The sequence below is a fragment of the Triticum aestivum genome, chromosome 2B (genome assembly GCF_018294505.1).
Source record: "Triticum aestivum cultivar Chinese Spring chromosome 2B, IWGSC CS RefSeq v2.1, whole genome shotgun sequence".
Lineage (NCBI taxonomy): Eukaryota > Viridiplantae > Streptophyta > Magnoliopsida > Poales > Poaceae > Triticum > Triticum aestivum.
In genome coordinates, this window is record NC_057798.1 from 461,196,104 (window position 1) to 461,211,729 (window position 15,626).

A 15,626-nucleotide genomic window follows, 5' to 3' on the forward strand; every position below is an offset into this window, starting at 1 on the left:
ATGAGTGTGTTGGGCTAATGCAACTAAGACCAGAAGGGTTTGAACCAATTTGAATCAAAGATTCAAATTTCAAACTCAAACATGGCCCCTTTAAAGTGTTTTTCTTTGTTTTGCATTAAACATCAAGTTAACTTGTTTAATCATGCATGAAAATAGTACAGATGGATAGATTGGATTTTTCTGATCATTTTTCATATATAACTTGTCTGATTTGGAGTTACAGATTAAAAGTTATGAATTTTTGAAGTTTAAACTACATTCTGGAATTTCCTATATTAGATTAAATCCAGAAAATCAATTATTGCATCAGCCTGACATCAGTGTGACATCAGCAGGTCAACGGGACACGTCCGGGTCAAACCTGACAGTGGGTCCCACGTGTCAGTGTGATTAATTAAACTAAAATTAATTTAAACTAATCCTAATTAGTTAACAGGGCTGGGCCCCACCTGTCATTGACTCAGGGGAGTCAACCAGGGCCCACCCGTGGTCAAACCCGGGTCGGCTGCACCGGCGTTTAGCCGCCGGCGAGCCCGACGTGGCGGCGGAAGTGATTTTTGCCGTTCCGGCAACCAAACAAGCCGCGGAGGCCACCGGAGAGGAGCTGAGGTCGAGCCGCAGCTCTTGGTGGAGTCCGTTGGGGTCGGGGTGGCCGGAGTTGGCGCCGGCGACGACTTTGGCAGCCACCGGAGTTCGGCCAAAGTCGAACTTGTCGCTAGGGGGATCGGTGAGGTGCGGGGAGTAGCTAGTTAGGTGCTACGTGACGCGGTGAGCATGATGGACACCGTGGAGTGGCGCCGGAGGATGACCGGGAGCACGTCGGCGACGAGCTCCACGGCGGTGGGTGCGGTTGAGCTCCGGGAGGTCGCTACACGGCTCGGGAGCAAGAACGGAAGGGAGGGAAAGATGGCTAAGCTCACAGTGAGTGCGACGAAGCCCTTGGTGCGGCCGGGGATGGACCGGAGCGACGACGGTGTTGAAGGGGATCTCCGGCGACGGCGGACTCGGGCGAGGTCGGTGCGGTGGACTCGGGCGTTGCGAGCGCTCGGGGCTCGGCTTGCTCGATGAAGTGGACAACGGCGGAGCTCCTGGACACGACGAGAGGACGCACGGGCGGCGGGGAGCGCGGCTACGACGCAGGCACGGCGGCGGTAGCGTCGGCCATGGCTGGGGCGCGCGAGGGGGAGGAGCTGGAGAGGAGAGGGGGTGTCTGGGGGGGTTCGGGGGAGAGAGGGGGAGCGATCCACGACGTCACCCGGCGAGTGGAGCGGCGAGGCGGCGAGCAGGTGCGTGGCGCGCGCTGCGGTCGCCGTCGGGCACCTGCCTGCCTGCCTGGCCGGCAAGCAGCTCGCTGGAGCGGCGCTGGGCTGGGCCGGCAGGTGGGCCGGGTGCTGGGCGCCAGGTAAGGTTTTGCTATTTTTACTGTTTTCTATTTTTTTAATACTTCTGCAACTTTGTTGAATTAATAAAAATACTTAGGCAACTCCTAAAATCACCAAACTACTCCTGGTCCATAGTTGGATTATTTCCAACATGAAACATTTTAGTTTGGAGATATTTGAGCATTTAAATATTTTATATAATTTTAAATGCCCACATTCAAATATTTATGATTTAATTCAAAAACCCTAAGATGGCCTAGGAAAATGTGCATCACTTTTGGCAGAGGTTCTGAACCAAGACAAAAATGATGGGCATTTTAGAAGGGCATTTCAGGTTCATTGAAAAAGTTTTTAGTAAACCCTAATTGGTTTCAGAGGGGGCTGGGGGTTCTGTCATCCCCATTTCAGGTTTCTGATGAAAGAATAAACATGATGCAACACTCTAATGCATGACTAGCTAGGGTGTGACAGATTTTCAATGCAATTCAACGCACAATACATAAAAATTTCTTCTAGATCAAAATCAAGAACTTTATCAAGGACATATCCTTAGTTATACGTTTCATTTCTTCATAACCCAAAAGCAAACTAAGTTCATTATGATGTGCAAGGGAAATCAAGTCATCACAATTTTTGGACACGATACGATCATGAAACAATTTGCATTGGGGATTTAAATGATCACGTTCATTGCAAAGTTCACAAGGATGGCAAAGAAATTTTAAATTTTCAGCACAAGCATCTAGCCTCTCTTGCGATGATTTAGTTTCTAAATACTTATGCCTCTTGCAAAATCTATCTTCCCTATTTGGCGTGTACTTGCAAACTCTATGCACTCCACAAAAATTGACATTCTTATAAGAGACATTTTCATCATGACTAGTGCAATCATCATTAATACTATGGATATTCAAAGAGTTCATAGTAACAACATTGCAATCATGCTCATAATTCAAAGATTTACTGCCAAACATTCTAATGCATTCTTCCTCTAATAATTGAGCACAATTATCAGAATCCTTATTTTCATGAAAGATATTAAAAAGATGAAGCATATGAGGCACCCTCAATTCCATTTTTTTGTAGTTTTCTTTTATAAACTAAACTAGTGATAAAACAAGAAACTAAAAGATTCAATTGCAAGATCTAAAGATATACCTTCAAGCACTCACCTCCCCAGCAACGGCGCCAGAAACTGCTTGATGTCTACTACGCAAGCTTCGTCTTATAGACATTGTGTGGCCTCCAAGTGCAGAGGTTTGTAGGACAGTACCAAATTTCCCTCAAGTGGATGACCTAAGGTTTATCAATCCATGGGAGGCGTAGGATGAAGATGGTTTCTCTCAAGCAACCCTGCAACCAAATAACAAAGAGTCTCTCGTGTCCCCAACACACCCAATACAATGGTAAATTGTATAGGTGCACTAGTTCGGCGAAGAGATGGTGATACAAGTGCAATATGGATGGTAGATAATGGTTTTTTTAATCTGAAAATATAAAAACAGCAAGGTAACTAATGATAAAAGTGAGCGTAAACGGTATTGCAATGCAAGGAAACAAGGCCTAGGGTTCATACTTTCACTGGTGCAAGTTCTATCAACAATAATAACATAATTGGATCATATAACTATCCCTCAACATGCAACAAAGAGTCACTCCAAAGTCACTAATAGCGGAGAACAAACAAAGAGATTATGATAGGGTACGAAACCACCTCAAAGTTATTCTTTCTGATCGATCTATTCAAGAGTTCGTACTAGAATAACACCTTAAGACATAAATCAACCAAAACCCTAATGTCACCTAGATACTCCAATGTCACCTCAAGTATCCGTGGGTATGATTATACGATATGCATCACACAATCACAAATTCATATATTCAACCAACACAAAGAACTTCAAAGAGTGCCCCAAAGTTACTACCGGAGAGTCAAGACGAAAACGTGTGCCAACCCCTATGCATAAGTTCACAATGTTATGGAACCCGCAAGTTGATTACCAAAACATACATCAAGTAGATCACGTGATATCCCATTGTCACCACAGATAAGCACATGCAAGACATATATCAAGATCGTACCACCTCAAGAACACGAGAGAGAGAAATCCTTAAAGACTCAATCCATAAAGACTCAATCCGTTAAGATAACTTCAAAGGGAAAACTCAATCCATCACAAGAGAGTAGAGGGGGAGAAACATCATAAGATCCAACTGTAATAGCAAAGCTCGCGATACATCAAGATCGTACCACCTCAAGAACACGAGAGAGAGAAATCAAACACATAGCTACTGGTACATACCCTCAGCCCCAAGGGTGAACTACTCCCTCCTCGTCATGGAGAGCGCCGAGATGATGAAGATGGCCACCGGAGAGGGATTCCCCCCTCCAGCAGGGTGCGGGAACGGGTCTAGATTGGTTTTTGGTGGCTACAGAGGATTGCGGCGGCGGAACTCCCGATCTAGGTTTCTTTCTGGAAGTTTGGGTATATATAAGAAGTGTTGGAGTCGGGAACAAGTCAGGGGGTCCCCGAGGAGGCCACAAGGTAGGGGGGTGCGCCCAGGGGGTAGGGTGCGCCCCCACCCTCGTGGGTGCCTCAGGACTCTTCTGGCTCATCTCCGATACTCCGTGGGCTTCTTCTGGTCCAAAAATAATCTCTGTCAAGTTTCAGGTCAATTGGACTCCGTTTGGTTTTCCTTTTCTGCGATACTCAAAAACAAGGAAAAAATAGAAACTGGCACTGGGCTCTAGGTTAACAGGTTAGTCCCAAAATTCATATAAAATAGCATATAAATGCATGTAAAACATCCTAGATGGATAATATAATAGCATGGAACAATAAAAAATTATAGATATGTTGGAGACGTATCAAAATCCTCCAAGACAAGATCAAGTTGAGGGAGACAATCCTCCTCGTCAAGCACGTCATCATCCTTGACCCCAACACAATGAAGAGCAACGTACGGCAAGCTTAAGTTCACCATGCCCAAGTTCACCGGAAGCAATGATCCCGAAGATTACCTTTCATGGGCATTGAAGGTTGACAAAATCTTCCGCTTGCACAACTATGAGGAAGAGAAGAAGATCGTGATGGCATCCCTTGAGTTCCAAGACTACATCCTCATTTGGTGGGAACAAGTCATTGAGCGCCGTGAGGCAAGAGGTGAACCACCCATAATTACTTGGGCACAAATGAAGGAGTCATGAGAGCATGTTTTGTGCCAAGCTACTATAACCGCGACCTCTTCAACAAACTCAAACTTCTCAAACAAGAAACCAAGAGCGTTGAAGAGTACTACAAGGAAATGGAGATTGCCATGATAAGATCCAATGTTACAGAAGATGATGAGCAAACTATGTCACGTTTCTTGAATGGACTCAATCATCCTATCAAGAAGATCGCCGACTTCCAACCATACTCGAATCTCATCGAGCTAGTGCATCAAGCTACCAAGGTGGAACGTCAAGTGCAAGATGACTTCAAGTATGCCAAGTACTCTTCCCTCAGCTATGATACGTCTCCAACGTATCTATAACTTTTGATTGTTCCATGCTATTATATTACCTGTTTTGAATGATTATGGGCTTTATTATACACTTTTATATTACTTTTGGGACTAACCTATTAACTGGAGGCCCAGCCCATATTGCTATTTTATTGCCTGTTTCAGTATTTCGAAGAAAAGGAATATCAAACGAAGTCCAAATAGAATGAAACCTTCGGCAATGTGATTTTTCGGAAGATTATGATCCGGGAGACTTGGAGTTCACGTCGGAAGAGCCTCGAGGAGGCCATGAGATAGGAGGGCGTGCCCCCCTTATAGGGTGGCGGCCCCCTGTCTTCTGAGCCCCTCGAGCACCTCCCGACCAACTTCTTTCGCCTATATATGCCTACGTACCCTAAAACCATCAAAAATCAAGATAGATCGGGAGTTCCGCCGCCGCAAGCCTCTGTAGCCACCAAAAACCTCTCGGGAGCCCGTTCCTGCACCCTGCCGGAGGGGGAATCCATCACCGGTGGCCATCTTCATCATCCCGGCGCAATCCATGACGAGGAGGGAGTAGTTCACCCTCGGGGTTGAGGGTATGTACCAGTAGCTATGTGTTTGATCTCTCTCTCTCTCTCTCTCTCTCTCTCTCTCTCTCTCTCTCTCGTGTTCTCTCTCGTGTTCCCTCTAAGGCACGATCTTGATGTATCCCGAGCTTTGCTATTGTAGTTGGATCTTATGATGTTTCTCCCCCTCTACTCTCTTGTGGTGAATTGAGTTTCCCCTTTGAAGTTATCTTATCGGATTGAGTCTTTTATGAGAACACTTGATGTATGTCTTGCCGTGCTTATCTATGGTGACAATGGGATATCATGTGCCTCTTGATGTATGTTTTGGTGACCAACTTGCGGGTTCCGCCCATGAACCTATGCATAGGGGTTGGCACACGTTCTTGACTCTCCGGTAGAAACTTTGGGGCACTCTTTGAAGTACTTTGTGTTGGTTGGATGAATCTGAGATTGTGTGGTGCATATCGTATAATCATGCCCATGGATACTTGAGGTGACAATGGAGTATCTAGGTGACATTAGGGTTTTGGTTGATTTGTGTATTAAGGTGTTATTCTAGTACGAACTCTTTTATAGATTGATCCGAAAGAATAACTTTGAGGTGGTTTCGTACCCTACCATAATCTCTACGTTTGTTCTCCGCTATTAGTGGCTTTGGAGTGACTCTTTGTTGCATGTTGAGGGCTTGTTATATGATCTATCTACGTTATTATTGTTGAGAGAACTTGCACTAGTGAAAGTATGAACCCTAGGTCTTGTTTCCTATCATTGCAATACCATTTACGCTCACTTTTATCATTAGTTACCTTGCTGTTTTTATTATTTCAGATTACAAAAACCTATATCTACCATCCATATTGCACTTGTATCACCATCTCTTCGCCGAACTAGTGCACCTATACAATTTACCATTGTATTGGATGTGTTGGGGACACAAGAGACTCTTTGTTATTTGGTTGCAGGGTTGTTTGAGAGAGACCATCTTCATCCTACGCCTCCTACGGATTGATAAACCTTAGGTCATCCACTTGAGGGAAATTTGCTACTGTCCTACAAACCTGTGCACTTGCAGGCCCAACAACGTCTACAAGAAGAAGGTTGTGTAGTAGACATCAAGCTCTTTTTTGACGCCGTTGCCGGGGAGGCTAGGTAAGGGGCACTCACTCACACCCCGTCAACTAAGCTCTTTTCTGGCGCCTTTGCCGGGGAGGTGAGTGCTTGAAGGTATATCTTTAGATCTTGCAATTGAATCTTTTTGTTTCTTGTTTTATCACTAGTTTAGTTTATAAAAAGAAAACTACAAAAAAAATGGAGTTAAGTTTGTCTCATACGCTTCGGCTTTTTAATATCTTTCATGAGTTTGATGAAAAGGAAAATTGTTCTCAAGTGCTAGAAGAAGAAATCTATAGAACGTTTGATACTAAATCTTTGTATGATGAGCATGATTGCAATGTTGTTAGTATGAATTCCTTGAATATCCATGATGCTAATGATATGCAAAGCCACAAGCTTGGGTAAGCTATGTTTGATGAATATGATATTTTTAGTCCCCCAAGTTTTGATGAGAATGTTTATTATGATAAAGCATGCCTTCTATTTATGATGATTATATTGATGAAGGTGGGTTTGGAAGAGTGTCAACTTTAGGAAGTAGTGATCCCACTATTTTGGAGGATGTTGAATCTTATTGTGATGAACATGAAAGTGGATTTGGAAGAGTGTCAACTTTATTTAGTGATGATTCCACTATTTCGGAAGAGATTCCAATTGATTATGAGAACAAAGTTGATATATATGATGATTATTGTGATGACTTGTATTCTATTAAGAATAATGATAACCATGAAACTTGTCATCCTGATTTTAGTTTTCAATTGGATTATGCCTCACATGATAATTATTTTGTTGAGTTTGCTCCCACTACTATTGATGAGAAGAATTTTGCTTATGTGGAGAGTAGTAAATATTCTATGCTTGTAGATCATGAAAAGAATGCTTTAGGTGCTGGTTATATTGTTGAATTCATTCATGATGCTACTGAAAATTATTATGAGGGAGGAACATATGCTTGTAGGAATTGCAATAATATCAAGTTTCCTCTCTATGTGCTTAAAGTTTTGAAGCTATGCTTGTTTTAACTTCCTATGCTAGTTGATTATTGTTCCCATAAGTTGTTTTCTCATGAAATCCCTATGCATAGGAAGTGGGTTAGACTTAAATGTGCTAGTCATATTCTTCATGATGCTCCCGTTATGTTTCAATTCTTATCTTTTTTGTGAGCATCATTGCCATCATCATGCCTAGCTAAAAAGGCATTAAAGAAAACCGCTTGTTGGGAGACAACCCATATTTATCCTTACTCTTTTTTTGTGTTCACATGATTATGCTACTGTAGTAATCATGTTTTATAGCTATTGTTTCAATAAAGTGCCAAGTAGAGCCTTTGGGAATTGGGTGAAGCCTATGTGATCTTGCTGTAAAAAATAGAAACTTTAGCGCTCACGAGATTAGCTTCCATTTTTTACTGGAGAGTGCTTTTAGGTTGATTCTTCTTTTAATATGATTAATAGACAAATTGGTCAGGTCCAGCCATTTATTTCATAATTTTTGGAGTTCCAGAAGTATATGTTTGATACAGATTACTACAGATTGTTCTGTTTCTGACAGATTATGTTTTCTATGTGTTGTTTGCTTATTTTGATGAATCTATGAGTAGTATCGGAGGGCATGAAGTTAAGTTGTAATACAGTAGGTATTACACCAATATGAATAAAGAATGAGTTCATTACAGTACCTAAGTGGTGGTTTTATTTTCTTATACTAATGGAGCTTACGAGTTTTCTGTTGAGTTTTGTGTTGTGGAGTTTTCAAGTTTTGGGTAAGGATTCGATGGACTATGGAATAAGGAGTGGCAAGAGCCTAAGCTTGGGTATTCCCAAGGCACCCCAATATAATATTCAAGAATAGCCAAAAGCCTAAGCTTGGGGATGCCCCAGAAGGCATCCCCTCTTTCGTCTTCGTTCGTTGGTAACTTTACTTGGAGCTATATTTTTATTCACCACATGATATGTGTTTTGCGTGGAGCGTCATTTTCTTTAATTATTATTTGCTTTCTGTTATTTAGATTAATGTTTTGCATCTTTAGTTTCAATAAAAATGTCAAGGATAGCCTTTGCCATGCTTATTTTGCTTGTATACATGTTGCTGTTTGAAAACAGAAAGTTTTCCGCTGTTGCAAAAATTCCCTAGAAAAGTAAGAGAGTGGTATAACGTTGAATCTTTTTTCATATTAAGCTCTGATAAATTTATTACAGTGGTAATTTTAGTTCATAATTTTTGGAGTCAGGAAAATATTGATACTCTTGCATTCTTTACAGATTGTACTGTTTTGGCAGATTGTTGTTATGGTTGCATTGTTTGCATATGTTTGCTTGTTTAATGATTCTATTTGAGGATAGGAGTATTAAATATGCAGAGGCATTTAGTATTCAATGTTGAATAATAATTTTAGTGATTTGTTACAGTAGAAAATGATAAGGTTTTGCATTGGTTTATACTAACCTATCTCACGAGTTCTTGTTGAGTTTGTTGTGGATGAAGCTTTTGATAAAAAGAGAAACCATGATATGAGAGGAACTAAGGAGACACAAAAGCTCAAGCTTGGTGATGCCCAAGGCACCCCAAGATAATATTTCAAGAAGTCTCAAGCATCTAAGCTTAGGGATGCCCCGTTAGGCATCCCACCTTTCTTCTTCAACAACTATCGGTTAGTATCGGTTGAGCCTAAGTTTTTGCTTCTTCACATGAGTTGTGCTATCCATGCAATGTCATTTTATTTTGTTTTGCTTGCTGCTTGAATACAATACCAAGATCTGAAATTCTTTAATTAGAGAGAGTCTTCATATAGTTGCATAATTATTTAGCTACTCATTGATATTCACTTATATCATTCGGAGTAGTTTGTCGTTTGCTCTAGTACTTCACTTATATCTTTTAGAGCACGGTGGTGGTTTTATTTTGTAGAAATTGCTAGTCTCTCATGCTTCACTTATATTATTTTGAGAGTCTTAAATAGCATGGTAATTTGAATGAAAACTATCATAGGAAGAATTGGATGCTATGATCAATATGATGCTTGATAATTGTTTTGAGATATGGAGGTAGTGATATTAAAGTCATGCCAGTTGGGTGATTATGAATAAAAAGAATGCTTGAGTTGAAGTTTGTGATTCCCGTAGCATGCACGTATGGTGAACCGCTATGTGATGAAGTTGGAGCATAATTTTATTTATTGAGTGTCTTCCTTATGAGTGGCGGTCGGGGACGAGCGATGGTCTTTTCCTACAAATCTATACCCCTAGGAGCATGCGCGTAGTGCTTTGGTTTTTGATGACTTCTAGATTTTTGCAACAAGTATATGAGTTCTTTTGACTAATGTTCAGTCCATGGATTATACGCACCTCATGCTTCCATTATTGCTAGCCTCTCTTGTGTCGCGCAACTTTCGCCGGTACCATACACCCACCATATACCTTCCTCAAAACAGCCACCATACCTACCTATTATGGCATTTCCATAGCCATTCCGAGATATATTGCCATGCAACTTTCCACCTTTCCGTTCATATGACACGCATTACTTTTGTCATATTGCTCTTTGCATGATCATGTAGTTGACATTGTATTTGTGGCAAGGCCACCCTCATAATTTTCATACATGTCGCTCTTGATTCATTGCATATCCCGGTACACCGTCGGAGGCATTCATATAGAGTCATATATTGTTCTAGCTTTGAGTTGTAATTTTTGAGTTGTAAATACATAAAAGTGTGATGATCTTCATTATTAGAGCATTGTCCTAGTGAGGAAAGGATGATGAAGACTATGATTCCCCCACAAGTCGGGATGAGACTTCGTACTTTACAAAAAGAAAAAAAAGAAATTAAACAAAAAAAAGAAAGGCCAAAAAGAGAAGAAAAAAAAGAAAGGCCAAAGAAAAAAAGAAAAAGAAAAAATGAGAGAGAAAGAGAGAAGGTACAATGCTACTATCTCTTTTTCCACACTTGTGCTTCAAAATAGCACCATGATCTTCATGATAGAGAGTCTCATATGTTGTCACTTTCATATACTAGTGGGAATTTTTCATTATAGAACTTGGCTTGTATATTCCAATGATGGGCTTCCTCAAAAGTGCTCTAGGTCTTCGTGAGCAAGCGAGTTGGATGCACACCCACTTAGTTTCTTTTGTTGAGCTTTCATATATTTATAGCTCTAGTGCATCCGTTGCATGGCAATCCCTACTCACTCACATTGATATCTATTAATGGGCATCTTCATAGCCCGTTGATACGCCTAGTTGATGTGAGACTATCTTCTCCTTTTTGTCTTCTCCACAACCACCATTGTATTCCACATATAGTGCTATGTCCATGGCTCACGCTCATGTATTGCGTGAAAGTTGAAAGAGTTTGAGATTATCAAAGTATGAAACAATTGCTTGGCTTGTCATCGGGGTTGTGCATGATTAAATACTTTGTGTGATGAAGATAGAGCAACAGCCAGACTATATGATTTTGTAGGGATAACTTTCTTTAGCCATGTTATTTTGAGAAGACATGATTACTTTGATTAGTATGCTTGAAGTATTACTATTTCTTATGTCAATATGAACTTTTATTTTGTATTCATTTGGATCTGAACATTCATGCCACAATAAAAAAAATTACATTATGAATCATGCTAGGTAGCATTCCACATCAAAAATTCTGTTTTTATCATTTACCTGCTCGAGGACGAGCAGGAATTAAGCTTGGGGATGCTTGATACGTCTCCAACGTATCTATAATTTTTAATTGTTCCATGCTATTATATTACCTGTTTTGAATGATTATGGGCTTTATTATACACTTTTATATTACTTTTGGGACTAACCTATTAACCGGAGGCCCAGCCCATATTGTTGTTTTATTGCCTGTTTCAGTATTTCGAAGAAAAGGAATATCAAATGGAGTCCAAATGGAATGAAACCTTCGGAAACGTGATTTTTTGGAAGATTATGATCCGGGAGACTTGGAGTTCACGTCAGAAGAGCCTCGAGGAGGCCACGAGATAGGAGGGCGCGCCCCCTTACAGGGTGGCGGCCCCCTGTCTCGTGGGCCCCTCGAGCACCTCCCGACCGACTTCTTTCGCCTATATATGCCTACGTACCCTAAAACCATCAAAAATCAAGATAGATCGGGAGTTCCGCCGCCGCAAGCCTCTGTAGCCACCAAAAACCTCTCGGGAGACCGTTCTGGCACCCTGCCGGAGGGGGAATCCATCACCGGTGGCCATCTTCATCATCCCGGCGCTCTCCATGACGAGGAGGGAGTAGTTCACCCTCGGGGCTGAGGGTATGTACCAGTAGCTATGTGTTTGATCTCTCTCTCTCTCTCTCTCGTGTTCTCTCTCATGTTCCCTCTAAGGCACGATCTTGATGTATCCTGAGCTTTGCTATTGTAGTTGGATCTGATGATGTTTCTCCCCCCCCTACTCTCTTGTGATGAATTGAGTTTCCCCTTGGAAGTTATCTTATCGGATTGAGTCTTTTATGAGAACACTTGATGTATGTCTTGCCGTGCTTATCTGTGGTGACAATGGGATATCATGTGCCTCTTGATATATGTTTTGGTGACCAACTTGCGGGTTCCGCCCATGAACCTATGCATAGGGGTTGGCACACGTTCTTGACTCTCCGGTAGAAACTTTGGGGCATTCTTTGAAGTACTTTGTGTTGGTTGGATGAATCTGAGATTGTGTGATGCATATCGTATAATCATGCCCATGGATAGTTGAGGTGACAATGGAGTATCTAGGTGACATTAGAGTTTTGGTTGATTTGTTTCTTAAGGTGTTATTCTAGTACGAACTCTTTTATAGATTGATCCAAAAGAATAACTTTGAGGTGGTTTCGTACCCTACCATAATCTCTACATTTGTTCTCCGCTATTAGTGGCTTTGGAGTGACTCTTTGTTGCATGTTGAGGGCTTGTTATATGGTCTATCTATGTTATTATTGTTGAGAGAACTTGCACTAGTGAAAGTATGAACCCTAGGCCTTGTTTCCTATCATTGCAATACCGTTTACGCTCACTTTTATCATTAGTTACCTTGCTGTTTTTTCTATTTCAGATTACAAAAACCTATATCTACCATCCATATTGCACTTGTATCACCATCTCTTCGCCGAACTAGTGCACCTATACAATTTACCATTGTATTGGGTGTGTTGGGGACACAAGAGACTCTTTGTTATTTGGTTGCAGGGTTGTTTGAGAGAGACCATCTTCATCCTACGCCTCCTACGGATTGATAAACCTTAGGTCATCCACTTGAGGGAAATTTGCTACTGTCCTACAAACCTGTGCACTTGTAGGCCCAACAACGTCTACAAGAAGAAGGTTGTGTAGTAGACATCAAGCTATGGCTGCTCCAACAATAAAGCTTCAACGGCTCCAACACCCTCTACCTCAACCAAGCCATCTATAAGCAACGGCGACAAGTCAAGTTATAAGAAAACTTCGACAACCTCAAGTCGTCCTCCTACTACAAGCAACTTCAAACCGAGAGCTTCTTCATCATCTTCTCCGACAGATGAGACCATCAAGACAAGTTCCTTCAAATGCTTCACATGCGGCGGCTGAGGCCACAAGTCCTTCGAGTGTACCAACAAATGCACCATAATCTTCAACGACTATGGTACATACGACTCCATGAGTGAAGGAGAAACGGAAGCCCTTGAGCAAGTTGCCATGCACCAGCAAGTGAACAAAGATGAAGATCATCAAGTCTTTTTTGACGAAGATCCGAGCCCCGGTACATACGACTCCATGAGTGAAGGAGAAACGGAAGCCCTTGAGCAAGTTGCCATGCACCGGCAAGTGAACGAAATTGAAGATGATCAAGTCTTTTGTGACGAAGATCTGAGCCTCGGTCTCGTTGTCTCCAAGGTCTTGACACTTCGACATCAACAAGAAGAAGACCAGAGATGCCATATCTTCCATACCAAGGCCGGCATCAATGGAAGGTCCGTCAAGGTCATCATCGATGGAGGGAGTTGCCATAACTTATCAAGTGAAGAACTATGCTCCAAGCTCCAATTGGTCAAGATGAAGCACCCGCATCCTTACAAGGTTCAATGGCTAAGCGACTCCGTCACTATCCAAGTCGAGCATATGGTACAAGTTTCCTTCAAGATCGGAGCATACGAAGACACTTTGGAGTGTGATGTCGTTCCTATGTCCGTTTGGCACCTCCTTCTTGGACGACCATGGAAATTTGACCAAGGCGTCATCCACAATGGGCGTACAAATCACTATAGCTTCAAGATGAAAGGAAAGGAGTACGTTTTATGACCTATGTCTCCAAGCCAAGTGATTGCTGACAAGCAAGTCACCCATCGTGGAAAAAATAGAGAGAGAGCGAATCACCACAAAGAGAGTGGGCGCCACAAGCCCAAATTGAGTGCCTCCATGATGAGCGACAAGAAAAACCTAGTCCTATTTGCCACCAAAAGTGAGATGAGAGAAGTGTGTGAGAACCAATCAAGTGTCATGCACTATGTCCTTTTGTGCAAGGACGAGGCACCAAAAACTAACACCTCTCACAATCTACCTTTAGTGTTATCTTCTCTTTTGCACGAATTCCAAGATGTATTCCCCGACGAGCTACCTTCGGGTCTACCTCCTCTACGAGGCATTGAGCACCAAATCGATCTCATCCCCAGAGCACCCCTTCCTAACAAGGCTCCCTACCGTGTCAACCCCGAGGAAACCAAGGAGATCCAACGGCAAGTACAACAACTCATCAACAACGGCCATGTTCGAGAAAGTTTGAGCCCTTGTGCCATCCCGGTAATCCTTGTTCCCAAGAAATATGGTGCATATCGCATGTGTTCTGATTGTCGTCCTATCAATGATATTACCGTGCGTTATCATTACCCCATTCCACGCCTAGATGATATGCTAGATGAGCTTAGTCGTGCCACCATTTTCTCTAAGATTGACCTTAAGAGTGGCTACTATCAAATACGCATCCAAGAATGTGATGAATGGAAAACCGCATTTAAGACCAAATTTGGCTTATATGAATGGCTTATTATGCCAATGGGTTTATCCGAAGCACCGGATACTTTTATGCGAGTTGTACATTTTGTTCTTCGACCCTATATTGGTGTATTTGGTGTGGTCTACTTTGACGATATTCTTGTCTTTAGCAAATCCCTCAAAGATCATGTCACCCATCTTAGAACCGTGTTGCAAACTCTTAGGAAAGAGCGCCTTTATGCTAATATGGACAAATGCCTTTTTGGTGTCGATAAGCTTGTTTTCTTGGGTTTTGTTGTGCCTTCTAAGGGTGTGCATGTCAATGAATCTAAGATCAATGCTATTAAAACTTGGCCCCAACCAACCAACTTGCAACAAGTGCGTAGTTTTCTTGGTTTAGCCGGTTTCTATCGTAGATTTGTGAAGAATTTTAGCACCATTGCTTCACCTTTGCATGCTTTGAGTAAGAAAAATGCGCCATTTGCTTGGGGACCATCCCAAAATACCGCATTCAATGAGCTTAAGAATTTGCTTTCACATGCTCCTTTGCTTGCTTTACCCAACTTTGATAAACCATTTGAGATTCATTGCGATGCTAGCAGTTATGGCATAGCAGGTGTGTTAATGCAAGAGAAGTGCCCTATAGCTTTCTTTAGTGAAAAACTTTTTGGAGCGCAACTCAATTATCCCATCTATGACAAAGAGCTATATGCTTTAGTGAGAGACTTGCATGTTTGGGAGCATTATCTCCGTCCTTATGAGTTCATTCTTCACACCGACCATGAAACACTTAAGTATCTTAAGGGTCAAACTAAGTTGAACAAGCATCATGCTAAATGGAGTGAATTCATTGAGTCATTTCCTTATGTCATCAAGTATATTAAAGGTAAGGAAAATGTTGTGGCGGATGCTCTTTCCCGTAGATGCATGCTTATTACCCAACTTGAATTGAATGCAATAGGATTTGAGCACATAAAAGACTTGTATGTGCATGATCCTACTTTTGCTACTCCTTATGGTAAATGTTTGATGCATACGTCTTGGGAACACTATTACATCAAATATGATTATCTTATGAGAGCTAACAAACTTTGCACCCCCAAG